We start from the raw sequence: 16,651 nt of genomic DNA on the forward strand, positions 1-16,651 counted from the left end.
CAGTGGTTCTCATCCTGTGGGTTGCAACCCCTTTGGGGGTCAGATGAGCTTTTCACAGGCATCTCCTCAGACCGTCAGTGTACCAGACACTTGCATTGTGATTCACAACAGTAGTAAATTAGTTACGAAGTAGCAATGAGAATAATTTTATGGCCAGGGTTTACCACAGCACGAAAAACTTCATTAAAGGGTCCCAGTGTTAGGAAGGTTGAGAATCGCTGCATTAAGAGATGCACCTTTGGAATGGATCTGTGAGATCTATACAGATCAATACAGAGAATTCTGAGGGCCATTTTGCCTGCTCATCTTTTCTTCCTGCTGGTGACTGCATCTGCCCTATTACTGCTCCCACAAAAGCCATTCTTTACCAATGTCAGAGGGCTTCAGATGTCGTCTGAACACCATCAGCTCTCCAAGAATCTTCTATGGCCTTTAGGGACAGACTAGAAATGGCGAGGCAACACAGCCTCATCGGTTAGACATCTACTGGGGTCTCCACCTCTGCAGTGCACAGACAGATAGGCATTGCAGGACTCCCCAGAGTATCACATAAATCTTCTTTGTAAATCATGCTTTCAGGTCCCCTATCAAGAATCCATGTCTGCAGCACGGACCATCTGATGTGGGCTATAACATTTCTATGGGAATACAGCCATGGGGAGGTGGGGGTCTGGCTTTGTGCCAGGTCTCACGTGGGATGCTGTGGCTCACCTGGGTTCACTTTTTGGACTCCCCTGATCATTGTGTACTGGGCTCCTTTATTCTAATCTGGCTGCAGGGAAATGGTCCCAGTGTGGGGTTAAAGTCCTCTGTGATGCTTCCAATGGATCCTGTATGATCACAGCTGAGCTTTTCTATTTCTGCTGTGATCTTGTATTAATCTCACTCCTTGGAGTATGCCAGGTGAGTCCCAAGGGCTTAACTGAAGTGGACCACCATGTGTGGTACACATTCCATACGTGCAGATCTATATTATGTATCCCTTGAGCACTATACTGGAGCCAGGGTTTGCTAAGCCCTCCTTTGCCCCAGGATCTCCAGAGAAACCCTGGCTTGAAGATGTCCATCTACTGAGTGTCTCTTATCTCCATATAAAGACTATCTGAGGATCTCACCAGCCCAACTGGCTCTGGAATTCAGCCAAATACCACTGGGCCGGGCTGTGGGTCCGGATGCAGTAGACAATCATAGCAGCCTGGACAGGAGAGATTAGAAACACAGCTTTTTCTCACTAGCAGAAGATACACAGGCTGATGTGGGAATTGCTAGAAATTCATGATCAGGGTCAGGTAGGTAGAGTGTATGTGTTCTGTGCCAGATTACAGACACATGTCCTGTGGTTGGACATTGTCAGGAGTATCAGTATTATCAGCACCCACCTCAAGTTTACAATGGAGCTGTGTGAGCATCAGTTGAAAGCATGACCTGGCTATCTCAGGCTGTCTCAGGCTATCCCAGGCTATCCCAGACATAAGATGGAGAGAGAGAGTGTAGAACTTTCTAGGTTTCTCTCCCTGTGAAGGACCATAATATTCCACAGGATCTTGGCTATCTTTGTAAGGAAACACTAAGTACTCCAAACCATGTACAGAGGAGAGCCAAGGTGGTGTCAGCCCAGCTTGCCCCTAGCTCAGTGCTTCAGCTCCCTCAATGCTCCTGGGTACTTCTGTTTATATCTACAACAATGATCCCCATCATGTTACACACACACACACACACACACACACACACACACACACACACGCGCGCGGGTGTGTCCTGAATGTGCCTGCTTTTCCAGTTGGCCATGGCATTTGCCTTGACCTCTTAAAGACCCTGGACCCATAGCACAGGGCCATCCAATCCCTCAGAGGACAGGGGTTGGAGGGCTTCAGAGCCAACGTTGCTAAGTTATAGGCTGGAAGAAAAGCTGCAGAACACCTTTCCAGTTTGAGTGGAGGCTGGAGGGGCTGCCCATCCCCCCATTTCCAGGTACAGAAAGGGTGTGTATGGGAGAGAACTCAGATTCTCTTTGCTGTCTCAGACCCTCCATGCATGCTTGCAGAAGAAGGCTGGATGACGGGGGGTGACACAGAACAGCTTTCCTGTGACTGGAGTCCTAAGAAACCAATTTCTGAACCACTCACAGTCCCTCTGGGCCTTATTCCGTTCCTCTACTTGGCCAGTCTTCAGAGACACTTCAGCTCCCGAAGGAGAGGCAGTCCTCCAGTGGCCTTTGGGCTCTGCTGGGAAGGCCGGTTGATGGGCGGTTATGCAGGATACAAAAGCAGTCAACCCAGGAAGGATGCAGCCAGGCCTAGAGCTGCTCCATCCTCTCCTAAATGAGACCTGAGGGATTACAAGCATTCCATGGACTCAGAACTCCTCCAAGCAGCTCAGAAATGCCCCGTTTATCTTCCTATACCCTAAGTCAGAAATGGGGCTTGCAAAGCTGATGGAGGAGAAGAAAACCTCAGATCGATGTAATGAGGGACACATCTACACTGCTTTTAATCATTTATCATTATTATTATTGTTGTTATTATTGTTGTTGTTGTTGTTATTGATTGTATTTGGTGTGTGTGCAAGTGTGGGAATATAGCATCCAGGTGGGGGACACAGGACATCTTTGGGGAGTCAGTTTTGTCCTTCCTTCCACCATGGTGAGACAGAGTCTGATTTCTGCTGTGCACTGGTGTAGTTGACCTATGAGCTTCACGGCTCCTCTCATGGTTCTGCAAGCTTGTTTGTACACAGGCCAGAGTTCAGAGTGACAAAGGAGTCAGGAGGCAGAGCAGAGTCCTCCAAGCCTCGCTCCTGAGTCGGTTTGTGACCTGGGAGAGCAGGTTGCATGGATGGAGAGAGTTCGGATTTCCATGACATTCCGCCGTTCTGCGGAGGCAGGAGCTGGGCCTGTTCTCTGATTCCTCTGTCCCCAGCATCCTACATGTCACTCTATTTTGTATCTGATGGACATGTGACATGGGGACACATCCCAAACATTGCCACCAAAGACAAACTCGTGTCCTGGAGGACAAGACTATGAAGCCCGTTTAACCGCCCAGGTCTCTGTTTTCTATTCTAGCAGATCCTTCTCGTGAGTTACTGGCTTTTACTGAGCTCTGTGTCTTGCTTGTAGGACGCGCCCGGACACCTGAGCTCCTACACTGTTTCCTAATGATCATCATACATCTCTTCCTGCTCTCCAAGCCCACTACAGGCTCACAGATACTCTGGAAAGCAGCTTCATCTTAGCCGTTCTTCCCCAGGTCCACCTACCCTCCTTCCGCACAATGCAGCACATGAATTGGCCTCAGAAGCCCCTTGATGACGTCCTCCTTCTTGGTGCTAAATTGCATCAACAAAGGCAGCTCAGACCCTCTGACCTCAGGGACCACAGAGTCTCTGGTTTAAAAAGACATCATTTGGAGTTGGCAATTTTCCCCCTGGCAGCTGAGACATTTCCTGCCTGAGTGTCTTGGTGACTGCAGAGGACATTCAGTAGGGCCCCCATCCCTGCATGGCAAAGACAACACCTAAGTAACTGTAGTCTGGCTAGTGTGCCTGTGTGGGCTGAGCCAGGTTCTGCACGTGCTTTGCTCCTGCCCCAGGATGTGGGTTCTGCCACTGATCAATCTGAAGAAGGGTCAGTTGGAGCTTTGCCAGAGCTGCCAAAAACACACAGGACTATCAAGGGCAAGCCACACTCTCTTACTAACACATGGAACCCATGCCCATAGTTTTCAATGCTCTCCACTGTGTTTGAAAACACGACTCATACGCGCTGCCCCTTAGGGAGACACCAGCGTCTGGTGTGGCCCATGACTGTGTTCCTTTAACTCCCGGTTCCTTGAGAAACAGATCCAGGAGATGTTTAAAATATGTGGGCAATGCCAAGATAGACTCCAGGACCTTCCTTAATTGTAACATCCTGTTTGTGTTAGGAACATTCGGGAAGGAGGCTTTCAGTCACAGTTGGCCAAAGCATGCCACCATGGGACTGTTCTGTGCTCATGGGCAAACTCAGATAGGTTATACTCTGAGAAACACAGACAGCCAAAAGAATATAAAGTGATCTCCATAATTCATGGAGCTTCCTACTCTAAATTCTCTGGGAATATTGGATTTGTGAATATGAAGCAACTGCTAACAAGGAACCATATATAGGTAGAATACATCATATATATATATATATATATATATATATATATATATATATATATATATATATATATACATATATATACACATATATATATGATCTTAAATATGTACATAAATACAATATATATGTAGTTCATGCATAAATATATCTATATGTAATATTTATATTGCATGTATTAAATGTATCTCTATGTAATATACACATGTAATATATTATGTAGATGTGGAATTATTCCTAAAATAATCAATTCTTAAAGATTTTATTTTCTTTACAGAAGATAAAACCTGGTTCTGAAATTAGTTCCTTGTCCAAGGCTGCCTGGAGCCTGCCTTCAGACTTGTGAGCTCCGCCTGGCTCCTGTGCTCGCAGCTCATGACTCTGTGCTTCAAGGCTCCTCCCAGATCCACCTTCTGGTCATCTCCGTGAGCCAGGGTTCCATGGGTGGAGCCTCCACAGGAACATTCATCCCTCAGTGTCTCCATCACCACGTGCACGCCCGGGGATGCATTGGGAATACTCCATGTATCGATTACTGACACATTTTGGCAAACCAGCAAACAATCATCATCCAACTGTGAAGATGGATCACAGTTCAGTCCCCCATCTGCAGGGAGCTTCATTACCGGGCAGAATACTATTCATCCGCCAAGCCCTAACTTAATTTACTCCGGTACGAAGAGAACAATTACTGAGTGGAAAGGCCAGCAAGTTTATTTCGGTGAAAAACATTTTAATTTGTTCTGCGATTCCCAAAACTCATAATCTTTCAGGTGATGTTTACGAAACAAACACTGAGTAGTAAAAAGCGGTCAGGAGCTCACGTCTCATTTCACAAGTTAGGGCGATTACAGGTACTTAGTTTGGTGGAAATAAAAACTCCAGAAACCGAAAAGCATCCAGAGGGAAAGAACTGCCTTCCTGGTCTCTCTGTGAAGACTTTCGAGTTATTTATTGCCCCTCAGTCCTTTGGTTGCTGAGCATAGCAGTTTCTGACTGCTGTCCCCAGAGGCTGGTGTCATCCTGCCCAGAGGAGGCAGACTCATCTGTCCACCCTCTGTGAGATCCCCATATCCCCCACATCTCCCCAAAGATGGGTTCACACACTATTTTCTGAAACTATGAAGGGAGTGTAGAGAAAGGTGTGTCCACTTCCCTGGGAGAGCAGGGGAGGCTGGAGGGAACCTTACTTTGAAGACTTTCTTCCTGCAATGTCTCTGCGAAGGAAGGAGAAGTGGGTAGATTGCTTTGGGGGTACTGCAGGGTTGTGGAGAAATCGGCTGGGCTTCCTTAGCCCCTGATTGCTCGCACACAGATGGAAGCACTTCTCAGCCCTGCTGCTCCATTTGTGGGTGGGAAGCAAGCCACTGTAGCACAGGACATGATCTCTAAACCTCACCAGCCCACAAGCAACCCATCTCCTGTGACTAGCTATTGCTCCTAGGGTTCCAACCCCCACAGAGAGTGCCAACAACTGGAGATTTGGTATTCACACTGAAGGGGACATTCTCTATTTAAGCTGTAACAGTCCACTAACAACAGCAGCAGCAGTGTGTGTGTGGTGGTGGTGGGGGGAAGTCCTGGGCTCTACTCAAGCCTGGTCTTGGGGTGGAAACCTTAGGGAGCTGAGGATCAGGTGGCCCACTGACTACTTGTGTTAGCATTCTAAGTTCCACCCCACAGTTACCTGGCAACAGGCAGGTATGCCTGGCACTATAAAAGGGGCCGCTTGCCCCCTCCTCACTCTCTAATGCTAACCCTCTTTCCCCTTCCAGCTTTGTCCTTTCCCCATTCCCTCCCTCCCTCCCTCCCTCCCTCTCTCTCCACATGCTCTTGGCCGGCCTTTACTCCTCTAACCCCACCCCCTGCCTCTACTACCCTCTTAACTCCCTTCCCCATGCCCTGAATAAACTCTATTCTATCCTATACTATAGTGTGGTTGGTCCCTCAGGGGAGAGGATACCCAGAATAGGCCAGGCAGAAGCACCACCTTGGCCCCATACCTCCATAGAACATATCCCCCCATCTCTTTAAACACATCAACTTGGATGCTACTCAGAACAAAGGTCTTTGCCTTTGGGTGAGCTTTGTTATAAGGCCACAGTTAACATCCCCCTTCTCAGCATAAAAAAAAAAAAAAAAAAAAAAAAAAAAAGTACTTGATCAGCAACAAAAGCTAGCATCCTACTCTAAGAAAGCCTTAAAGGAACCATATTACTGAACCTCTCTTGGAGGCAGAAACAGTCACCAACGTAGGCACAGGCTTCTTGCCTCTTGCTCCTGGGTCTCTATTACCAACAAGACTCCTTTATCTGGCATTCCCTCATCCCAGCTTCACCTGCTCAGTGCTGAGAGTGCGGCAAAGCCAGAACCTCCAGGGCGAGGTTCAGGAACCAGTGTCCTTTAACCCACCCCAGTGATTCTCACCCACCTAAGAGCTCAGAATCACTGGCCAACACCGGTGTCCAGAGGAAGTGAGTTTTGAGTGTTGTTAGTACAACAGAACCTAGAGTCACCAGGGAGTCAGGATTCCAGGCATGCATGTGGGGGACTGTTGTAAATGTGGGTTTTTCCGGTCCATGCCCAGTTTCTGAATAGCACCTCAGAGGCTTACTATTATGTTTATATAGCCTTAGGCTTAGGCTTTTCCCCCAACTGGCTAGTAACTTATATAACCTGTGTTGTCTATTCTGTCTGCTGCATGGCTGGTTAGCCACCTCTCCTAGTTTCAAATGCCTCAGAGTCTGGGTGGTGAAACTTCCTGCCTGACTCTATCCCAGAGTTCCAATCTCTCTACCGGAAGTACTGCCCTCTATTCCCTGCCTTTTGCTAATGGGCCATCAGCTTTTTATTGACAGGTCAAGCTTCCACATGGCTCAGCCGATTCTCTCCACAGACTTTGACTTCATTAATCAGTGTAGGGACATCTATCACATTTGTGAGCAGAACCATTTTCTATGTCCTGAATCAAAAGAAAGAAGTGAACTTAATCCTGGCATGTGTTCACGGGTCTCATCTGGGTGTGGACACCATGTGACTGGTTGCTTCAAGCTCCTGCAACTGCTTCTGGTCTTTCTTTCCAGGATGGACATGCCTTGAACTGTGAGCTAAATCAAACGTTTCTCACTTCCTGCTTTTGCCTGTGTATTTTATTATAGCACTAGCTAAAACAAGCAGTACCCTAGTACCCTAAAAGAGAAGACAGCCTTACAAAATTCCCCAAGGGTCAGTCTGTTTGGACACTTGGTCCCCAGCTGATCACACTGTTTTGGGAAGTTCCAGATTGAGTAGGAAGTGAGAGTTCATTAGAAAAAACTGTGTGGGACACTAAGGGGCGTGGTTTGGTGTATATGACCTGGCTCCACTTCCTGTCCATTCCTGCTTCTGCTTCTGATGTGCATGAATGTGAGCAAGCAGTCTAACTTTTTTTGCGGCCACCAGCCACAGCCACCCTATGCCTTCCCCACCACAAGGGACTGTAACCCCTCAAACCGGGGTGAATCTTTTCTCCCTTGAGTTGGTTCCAGAGATGAGGCAGGAATTGAAAACATGATCCAGAATCATTTCTAATTCTGGTTGACATAAAAAGCCCTGGGGACAGGGGGTGTGGGGCAGGGGTGCAGGGCTGTGGGGTGCAGGGCTGTTCAAATGTCCTGCACACTGGATTTAAAGCCTTGTGTTTCCAGGGACTTGGGTGAACGTATGTGTGTGTACACACATACAATCTCCATCTCCAGTCCAGACTTAAATACTGACTCCCTTCTCCCTCCCTGTAAGTCACATTCCTCACCAGACCCGGGTTACTCCCAAATTAAAATATTAATGAAAGATTGGCTGACTGATTCCATGAAGTGCTTTTAGAACTCTGCTTGGCCGCTTCATTTTAAAATTCATGCATATTTAATTTTTCTTCGCTGGGAATGCATTTATAAAAATAATAATAATAATAAGCAATTTCCTGCGAGGATTGAAGAAGTAAGACGGATGGGCAGGGAGACCTCAAGGCTGTCAGTTGTGGGGAGACAACCTCGTCTGTCTTCATCACCGCTGTGCTCTGTCAGGGTACCTCACACCTGCACCTCAGTACACAGAAAGTGTCCCCCCAATGGGACAACTTCCCATCTAAAGCTACCTATAGCACACTGCACAGACCATCCCTGGGCAGGTCTGCACACAGATGCTGAGTCACTGTCACCCAGGGGCGCCTGGCTTGCTCATCAGACCAAAGCAGAGAGTGCCTGACTTTTCTTCTTTCTTCTCTGGCTGCAGTGGGTGCCAACACAGAGCCACCGAGATACCCAGATGGCAGGAGAGCCTCCTGTCTTGTCAGTGGGCACTTCCGTGTCTCTGGGTGGGTATCCAATAGCAAAAGTCCTCTGGACTTTGATCCGTGTGGTTCTTAGCCACTGAGCCGCATTGTGCCAGTGTCCCTGTGATGGTGAAGGTTCTGCCTTCCTCACAGCCTGATGTGTAGTGTGTTGACTTTTACCAGAGCTGGGGCAGGGGAATGACTTTGATCTCTCTGCTGCCCCCTACCCTGCTACTGTAGCTGATGCTGTTCCTTCTATGCACGCATGTCAGTACCTCCCAAGATCCCCTTCTCCCTCTTCCCATCCTCCCTCTCCCTCCCCCCCTCCCTCCCTCCCTCCCTCCCTCCCTCCCTTCCTCCCTCCCTCCCTCTCTCTCCCCCCATCTCTCCACCCCCCCTCTCTTTTTCTCTCTCTCTCTCCCTCCCTCCCTCTCTCTCTCTCTCTCTGTCTCTCCCTCCCTCCCTTCCCTCTCTCCCTCCTTCCCTCCCTCCCTCTCTCCCTCCCTCCCTCCCTCTCTCTCTCTCTCCCCCCCTCTCTCTCCATCCCCCCTCTTTCTCTCTCTCTCTCATGATTCTTTCTATCCCCCTTCCTGGAAGTTAGTTGCTTCCTAGGGTCTGATGCTCTCTGCATCCTCCAGGACACCTGGGTAATTTAAGCTTTCATAAGAGCAGCTGAGGCCTTGCTCTGAGGCACCTCCGCACAGAAGCCACTCTGGTGGGGTGACAGGAGGAAGAATGGCTAAGAAGCAGCAGGGTTGGGGTATGGGTTAGCATTGAGAACCTGTGGTTTCAGGCTGAGAAGACAGTAAGAACGTCCCTGGGGCACGGTGCACTGTGCCAGCTCTGAAATCCAGAATCTGGTCACAAACAGTGTGTTCTCTGTCTCCTGGTCCCCGTCTTCACCCTTACACCACACAGCCTTTGTGCTGGGCAGATGGAAGACTCCCTGGACAGCCCTGGGAGAAAGTGGTGGGAAACCTCACTGAAGGATTCACCACCAAACACACCAAGCACAGAGTGATGTCTTTTCTGAGATGGGGACTTACTCTGCACCATCACATTAGGAGAATGTTTGTGTGGGGTAGGAACTCTCAGGAGTAATCAGTGGGAAACGTTCACTCAGATTGACTGCAAAGCTCATGAGCCTTCCGTCGGAGTCCTCCAAGTGCTGAGACTGCAGATATGTGTGGCTTCTTGAAGAAACCTTTCACTGGTGAGTCTTCTGTAAAGTAGAAATGTCACATGAGAAGAAGGAAGTGCAGGGGTCAGATCACAAGCAGACATGTGTGCCCGGAATCTTGCAAACATATTTTAGCACCAGCAAGCCAGACTTCCATGACTACCCACCTGTACCCTTTAAAATGACCACTGCCCGTGTCCGTCATATTACGGATTAGCATTGTGTAAATTTGCAGACAGACTCCTGAGATGTTCACGTCATACGTCTAACTCACGCTTGGTGCTGGCAGCACGTGTCCATGCCGGTAAAATGCTCTCAGGTTTGTGAACATACAATGCTGACTGATTGCACTGCTGCTGGTTTTGCCTCAGAAAAACAGTAAGTAAAGCTAATACACACTTTCTTGTACACATATTTTGAAATTCTACGTATATGTATTTATGTCGAGTGTATATCGAGAGATAAATTATTGACAGATACAACCGAACTATTGGGGTGATTTACATCCTCACTGTTCGTGAGTTTTAAGTGTCCCCTGCCTTTCTAGAAACTCTTTTAAACTTCAGCGTCTGGGATACAGGATGAGGAATTTCTGTGGCCAGAGGCCCGCCTCCTGCTGGGTGCCGCCTGCACTAAGCACATTCCGTGTTTATTGTCTGAGTGAGGTCCGGTGAATGCCTGCTCTGTGCTTGTTGAATGTTTTCCGTATGTTGTGTCCGCACTCTTTACGTCTGATCTCTATGACCAGCGCCTGCATTTCTAGAATCATCTCCACTTTGTAGTTCCTGGTCACTTTCTCCATGGTGTTTGAAACTTTCAGTCTAAAAGAAATCACATTTATCTCTTTATTTCCTCCATGGTTAAAGGGCTCTGTGGTGTGTGTGTGTGTGTGTGTGTATGTGTGTGTGTGTGTGTGTGTGTGTGTGTGTGTGTGTGTGTGTATCTCTGTGTGTCTGTGTATACATGTCTGTGTGTATATGTGTGCATGTATGTGTCCATGCGTGCATACATTCATGTAGGTCTGTATGCATATGCATATGTATGTCTCTGTGTGTGCATGTATGTGCGTGTATTTTTGTGTCCATGCATGTATACATTCATGCAAATGTGTCTGTGTGTATGTGTGCCTTTGTGCCTCTGTGTGTATCTTGCACGAGTGCTCTCTTTAAAATCTTTTGGCTACATGAAAGGTGTGAAATGTTCTGCTTCTGTGGAATGTTCCCTTTCATACCTGTTTCTATGTTTATGTTCATATCTACGATCAGGACGGAAGTGATATTTTTGCAGATGAGCTGGGTATTCAAGAAGCAATTTGTTAAAGTCAAGTTTATTGAGGCATGATCCACATCCCTCAGAACTCACTGCTTGCAGGTGCGCTCTGTGCTGGATTTTGGCCAATGCACACACTCAGGCAATGACAACAAACCAAGGCATTTTAGAATCCTTACAACACCCCCCAGAGCTCCATCAGTACCTCACCATCCAGCCCCGCCTTTCCCAACAACACGCAGAGCAGCCTGCCTCGATTCTCTCTAGGAGAGCAGAAGGCACAGTTTCAGTGCCTTGAGGAGCTCAGGAAAGCTGAGAGCTGCTTCCTCACGCAGCCTCCGACATCCCATTGTGTCGACAGGTGACACATGACACCCCTCTGCTCACCAGCAACACAGATTTGGTTTTATCCAGTTTGAAGGTGTCGGAAACAAAGCTGCTCTAAAAAGACCACAACCCCATCTCAGTGTGAACATTTGTCTAGGTTTTTCTTGGGTCAATACCTAAAACACAAATTGTTTGATTTCTTAAGTTTATCTTATCAAAAACAGCCCACTTGCTTTCAACAGCCCCTCTGTTGTCATTCCCCCAGTAGTGAATACAAGTTTTGCCCATTCCCCTTTCCTGACCCCTCCATTCAAATCTTTGTTTGTCTCTACCCTGGCTGGCTATGGCGGCCTGCAGGGGTGATCTGTGTTTCTCTAATGATTCCCAAGAGCAGTATGTGTATCTTTCATTTGCTACCGTGCCCGTGTGGGCATATTGTGCCATTTCTCACGGACTGTAAGCAGTGAAGGTGATTCCGCATGTAGTACACACACATCCTGCAGGCTGTATGTGGCAACCATCCTTGTGTTCCGTGATTGTCTTTAACATCTTTGTGGTGGTGAGTACCAACCGGATCTACAGTCACTTGGGAGACTGGCCTCTGGGCATGCCTGCTGGGAATTATTTTGATTCAAGTAATCGAATCATGAAGATCGAATCATTGTGGGTGATTCCATTTCCTGTGGACTGAGGTGCTAGAGGCAGAAAGCTGAGAGCAGCACCCATCCCTCTCTGCCCCCTGAAAATGTGCTGTGACCAACGGCTTCACAGGGGCTGTACCCTTGAGCTGTGAGTCTGAATCGAACCTTTGTCCTTTAAGTTGCTTTTGGTTAGGTGTTCTGTCAGAGCAACAGGAAAATAACTAAGACAACTTTTCAATTTCTGATAAAGAGTAGCTTTTAACTTGGATAAAGTCAAATTTAGAAACTGTGTTAGTGGTGTGTGTGTATTTGTGTATCTGTGTGTGTTGTGTGTCTGTGTATGACTGTTGTATATGTGTGTATCTGTATGTTGTGTATGTTTTTTGTGTGTGCCTGTTTGTATGTATTGTGTGTGTGGATCTGTGTGTATGCATATCTTTGTGTCTCTGTGTTGTGTGTTTATGTGTTGTGTGTCTGTGTATATCTGTGCTTGTGTATCTGTGTATATTTGTGTGTCTATGTATGTCTGTGTGTATCTTTTTGTAAATGGTGTGTGTATTGTCTGTTTGTGTGTCTGTATGTGCATCTGTGCATATGCATACCTCTGTGTGTCTGTGTTGTGTGTCTCTGTGTATTGTGTGTCTGTAAATGTCTCTCTGTGTATATGTGTGTATTGGTTTGTGTATGTGGTGTGTGCTCTGTGTGTGTGTGTGTGTGTGTGTGTGTGTGTGTGTGTGGTTTATGTCATTTTTAATTCTAAGACTTCGGACCCAACAAGATTAAAAAGTTCCGTCCTGCATTTTATTACTGGAGAATGCTTGTGTTGGGGATTTTGCAGCTACGTCGGTGATCCACATCCTGTTGATTCCCGCACATCACAAGGCAGGGATCAGCTTCCGAGTCCCAGTACCGATGTCTAACTGTTCAAACAAACCACTTGCTGAAACGGTTTGCTGTCCTTCCTCTGCTGAAATACTGGTGTTTTTATTGAAAGTCAGTGGATGTTCAGGTAAGCTGTCCTTATACACTCTGCCCTTGCCTTTTACTATGAATTGTCTTTACTTAAAACTTTCATGGTGATGAGTTTACACAGCACAGAAGCTGCTGTTGTAAAGTTCATCAGTGAGCGGCTTCTCGATTATCCACACCAAGCACACCCGGATGTTAGAACAGTACCGTCACCTGGCTTACCTCAGTTACTGCCAACCACTAACGTACTCTCTGTCTCTATGAAACTCTTTTGGAGGTTTCACAGAAATGGATTATGTACCACATGGCCACTTGCATCTGCCTCTCTTTATTTAGCATGCTGTGTTCAGGATTCGCCCATTGTGTGGCGAATGTCAGCCATTGTTCCCTTTCCATTCCTCTGAGGTCACCTGCTTGGGTTTCTTGTTTTGCGCTTCTGTGAGCTGCTGTTGACAATCTTTGGTGTGGAGATTCACTCCTTTTCTCTGAGTGAGAGAGAGAGAGAGAGAGAGAGAGACAGAGAGAGACAGAGAGAGACAGAGAGAGACAGAGACAGAGAGACAGAGACAGAGAGAGACAGAGAGACAGACAGAGAGAGAGAGAAAGAGAGAGAGAGACAGACAGACAGACAGAGAGAGAGAGAGAGAGAGAGAGAGAGAGAGAGAGAGAGAGAGCACTCTAGGGGATCATCAGGAAATGCCAGAGTGTGTGTTGTTGTCAGATTTACCCTCTACTTCACACTAATCTGGAGTCATCTTGGAAAAAGAAGCTTCCACTGACAAATTGCATAGATCAGAGTGGCCTGCGGACATGTTTGTGGGACATTATCTTACTTGTTAATTGATGTGGGAGAGCTCAGCCCCCTTTTCCCCCGTGAGCAGCACTGTTCTCGTAGGCAGCACTGTTCCCGTGGGCAGCACCGTTCCCGTGGGCAGCACTGTTCCCGTGGGCAGCACTGTTCCCGTGGGCAGCACTGTTCCCGGTTAGGCAGTCCTGGGATTTATAAGAAAGCTAGCGGAGCATGGGTTGTGAACAAGCCCGAGAGTTATCAGCATCCTTCCCTGGGTTCTGTCTGCATCCCTGCCCTGGCTTCCTTCAGTGATGGCCTGGGACCCAGAGTGTAGACTGAAATAAACCTTTCTTCTTCAGGCTGCTTCTGGGCAGAGTGTTCTATCACAGCCACAAGAGGGAAACTAGAACCAAGGGTGTTAGGATTCTGTAAACCCCACCCCTCAATTGCCTGGCAGTAGCCAGGTATGCTCCGCCCCAGTGACCTGACACTATAAAAGGAGCTGCTTGCCCCCTCCTATCTCTCTTGGCCCCTCTTGTCTCCTGGCTTTCTTGCTCTCCCACTCCTATCCCTCTTCTTCCCCTTCCCTTCCCCCCTCTCCCTCCACGTGCTCATGGCTGGCCTCTACTTCTCTAATCCCCCCCCTCTCTCTCTGCCTCTACTACCCTCTTAACTCTCCCATGACCTGAATAAACTCTATTCTGTACTATACCGTGGTGTCCTGTGGCTGGTCTCTCAGGGGGAAGGGATTCTCATCATGGACCCCCCAGAGGCATCTCCCTTGCCCCCAGGCCTTGCCACACCTCCATGGGCCATATGCCCCCCACTCTTTTCATCCTTCCCCTAACATTGGTGCTGAAACCTGGGACGTCATCTTTATACAACATTGGTGCCCCGTGACTTTTCCTTTCAGTGACTTTTCCATTCAATGGTAGCCTGTCATCTTTTCCTTTCAAAGGTGTGCCTGGGTGTCTCATGGCTAGGGGACTAGATCCTCTGCGTCTCAAACAGCAAATCAGACGACACAGAGAGCAGCCAGGGTGCACAGCTTCAGCATGAGGGAAAAGCCCGGAGAGCCCTCCAGTCTTTCTTCCACACTAACCCACTGACTGCTCCCACTGTTGCCACTGAATCTTCATTCAGTGTCCTTGGCTTTTGCTCTGTGCATTGGGGCCTGTGCTGCTTGTGGGTTTACCTGTTTATGCCTGTTTATGCTGGTTATGTCCTGTGAGTTACTGATTTTAAGATTCTAAGCTAATTTTATCGCCTGTGTATATTTTTTTTCTTAAGGTCTACTTCATTTTCTACTAATGTAATCAACCCCCCTGTTCTGAAGTGCGGCATGAATCCCCAACCACTCTCGATCTGCGCTCCCGGGGTAAGTCACCATGCCTTAGCAACTCTCACGTGCATCCTCAAGACGGCGTGCACGTTGATGACGCCGATTTCCTCAGCCCCCTCATCTTTTGCAGCTGGCGGCATTTCTAACTGACCTGCCCACCTACTTTAGACAACCCAGTTTATACTGAGACTAAATCCCAACACTCTCCGGCCACTCATTCCGGAGCCTCTCCATTTCTTTCTGCTCCTTTGTCTGGTCACTGTCTTACAAACTAAGGCTTCTTGACTTACACCGCTGGGCTGGTGTGGCTTTGTAATCCCTTGTTTACTGGATTGGCTTTTAAAACAGACGGGAGGAGAAAAGTTTTAAAGGCAAGTCAATGTTTATTTTGAATTTCTCGCTGTTTTAGCACGTGGTTTAGTCCCCCCCCCACCCCCCCCAGCCTTCTGCCTCAGGGGAAGGAATCCATTTAGCCTCTGTTGTAGACCACAGATTCTTTCAGTTAAAGCCTATTTAGAACCTCCTGCCTCTCTGTCTGTCAGTATGTTTGTCTGTCTGTCTTTGTCTCTGTTTCTCACACTCTCTCTGTCTCTCTCTGTGTCTCTGTCTCTTTCTCATTCTCCCTGTGTCTCTGTCTCTGTCTCTGTCTGTCTCTGTCTTTCTCTGTCTATCTGTCTCTCTTTGTCTCTGTCTGTCTGTCTTTGTCTGTCTCTCTGTTTTCTCTCTCTCTCTTCCCGCACACACATGTGTGTATAAGGGTGCACACGTGTGTGTGACTGTGCACACACAGAGCCCAGTGATGGAGGTCAGGCATCTTCCTCATCATTCTGCTCCTTATTCTTTGGGACAGAGTCTCACTGAACCCAGAGATTCCTGATGTGACTCAGTTAACAGAGCAGCAAGCCCCTAGCATCCTCTTTGTCTCTCCCTTCCCAGCGCCAGAATTGCAAGTGTGGCCACACTCAACGTTTTATATGAGCACCGGGGCTCCAAACTCAGGACCCAATTTTTTACATGGAAGCACCTTACTGAGTGGGCTTTCTATTCTCCAGGGATGTGTCTCTTGCCCTATACGTTGAGGGAGGTTTAGCTGGAAGGATGCTCCTGGTTGATAATCCTTTTCTCTCAGGGCTCTGAGGACATCCCCCCTCCTCTCTTTCTTTCAGCATTAGCCAGCACTTTTTCCTCTCATGGTCACTCAATCTGGTCCCACTGCCAGCTTTGCATAGGAGCAACGTGGAAAGGAAGGATGGGTGAGTAGCTATAACTCTCACTTGGCTGACCACATCTCATGTCTGCAAGCAGGGGCTGCTGTGATTAGGAATGGAGGACTTATGGCCATTCACAGAGGTTTAGAGAGGGTTTGGGGGAAGAGTTAGGGAGAAGGGGTCAGCAGCTATGGGGGTATCAGAGAAGGCAGTGCGGGGAGTGGGATCATAATACATGTATGCAAGTAAGAAACTGTCAAAATTACGAATTAAAGTGACAAATGCTTATGTAAAAACAACACATGGACCCTGGATACTGTTTCCCCTTTACCACTATGGTGCCCATGTCTTTAGTCTGAGCCAAATGAAAATGTATGTCTTTAGATCGTGGCTGGTCAAATGTGACATTGTCACTTGCTTCCAACCTCAAACTAACGGCAACATTTCATGGAGACCCTCCCCAGCTCAGGACAGG

The sequence above is a fragment of the Micromys minutus genome, assembly GCF_963924665.1.
Source record: "Micromys minutus genome assembly, chromosome: 11".
NCBI classification, from domain to species: Eukaryota; Metazoa; Chordata; class Mammalia; order Rodentia; family Muridae; genus Micromys; species Micromys minutus.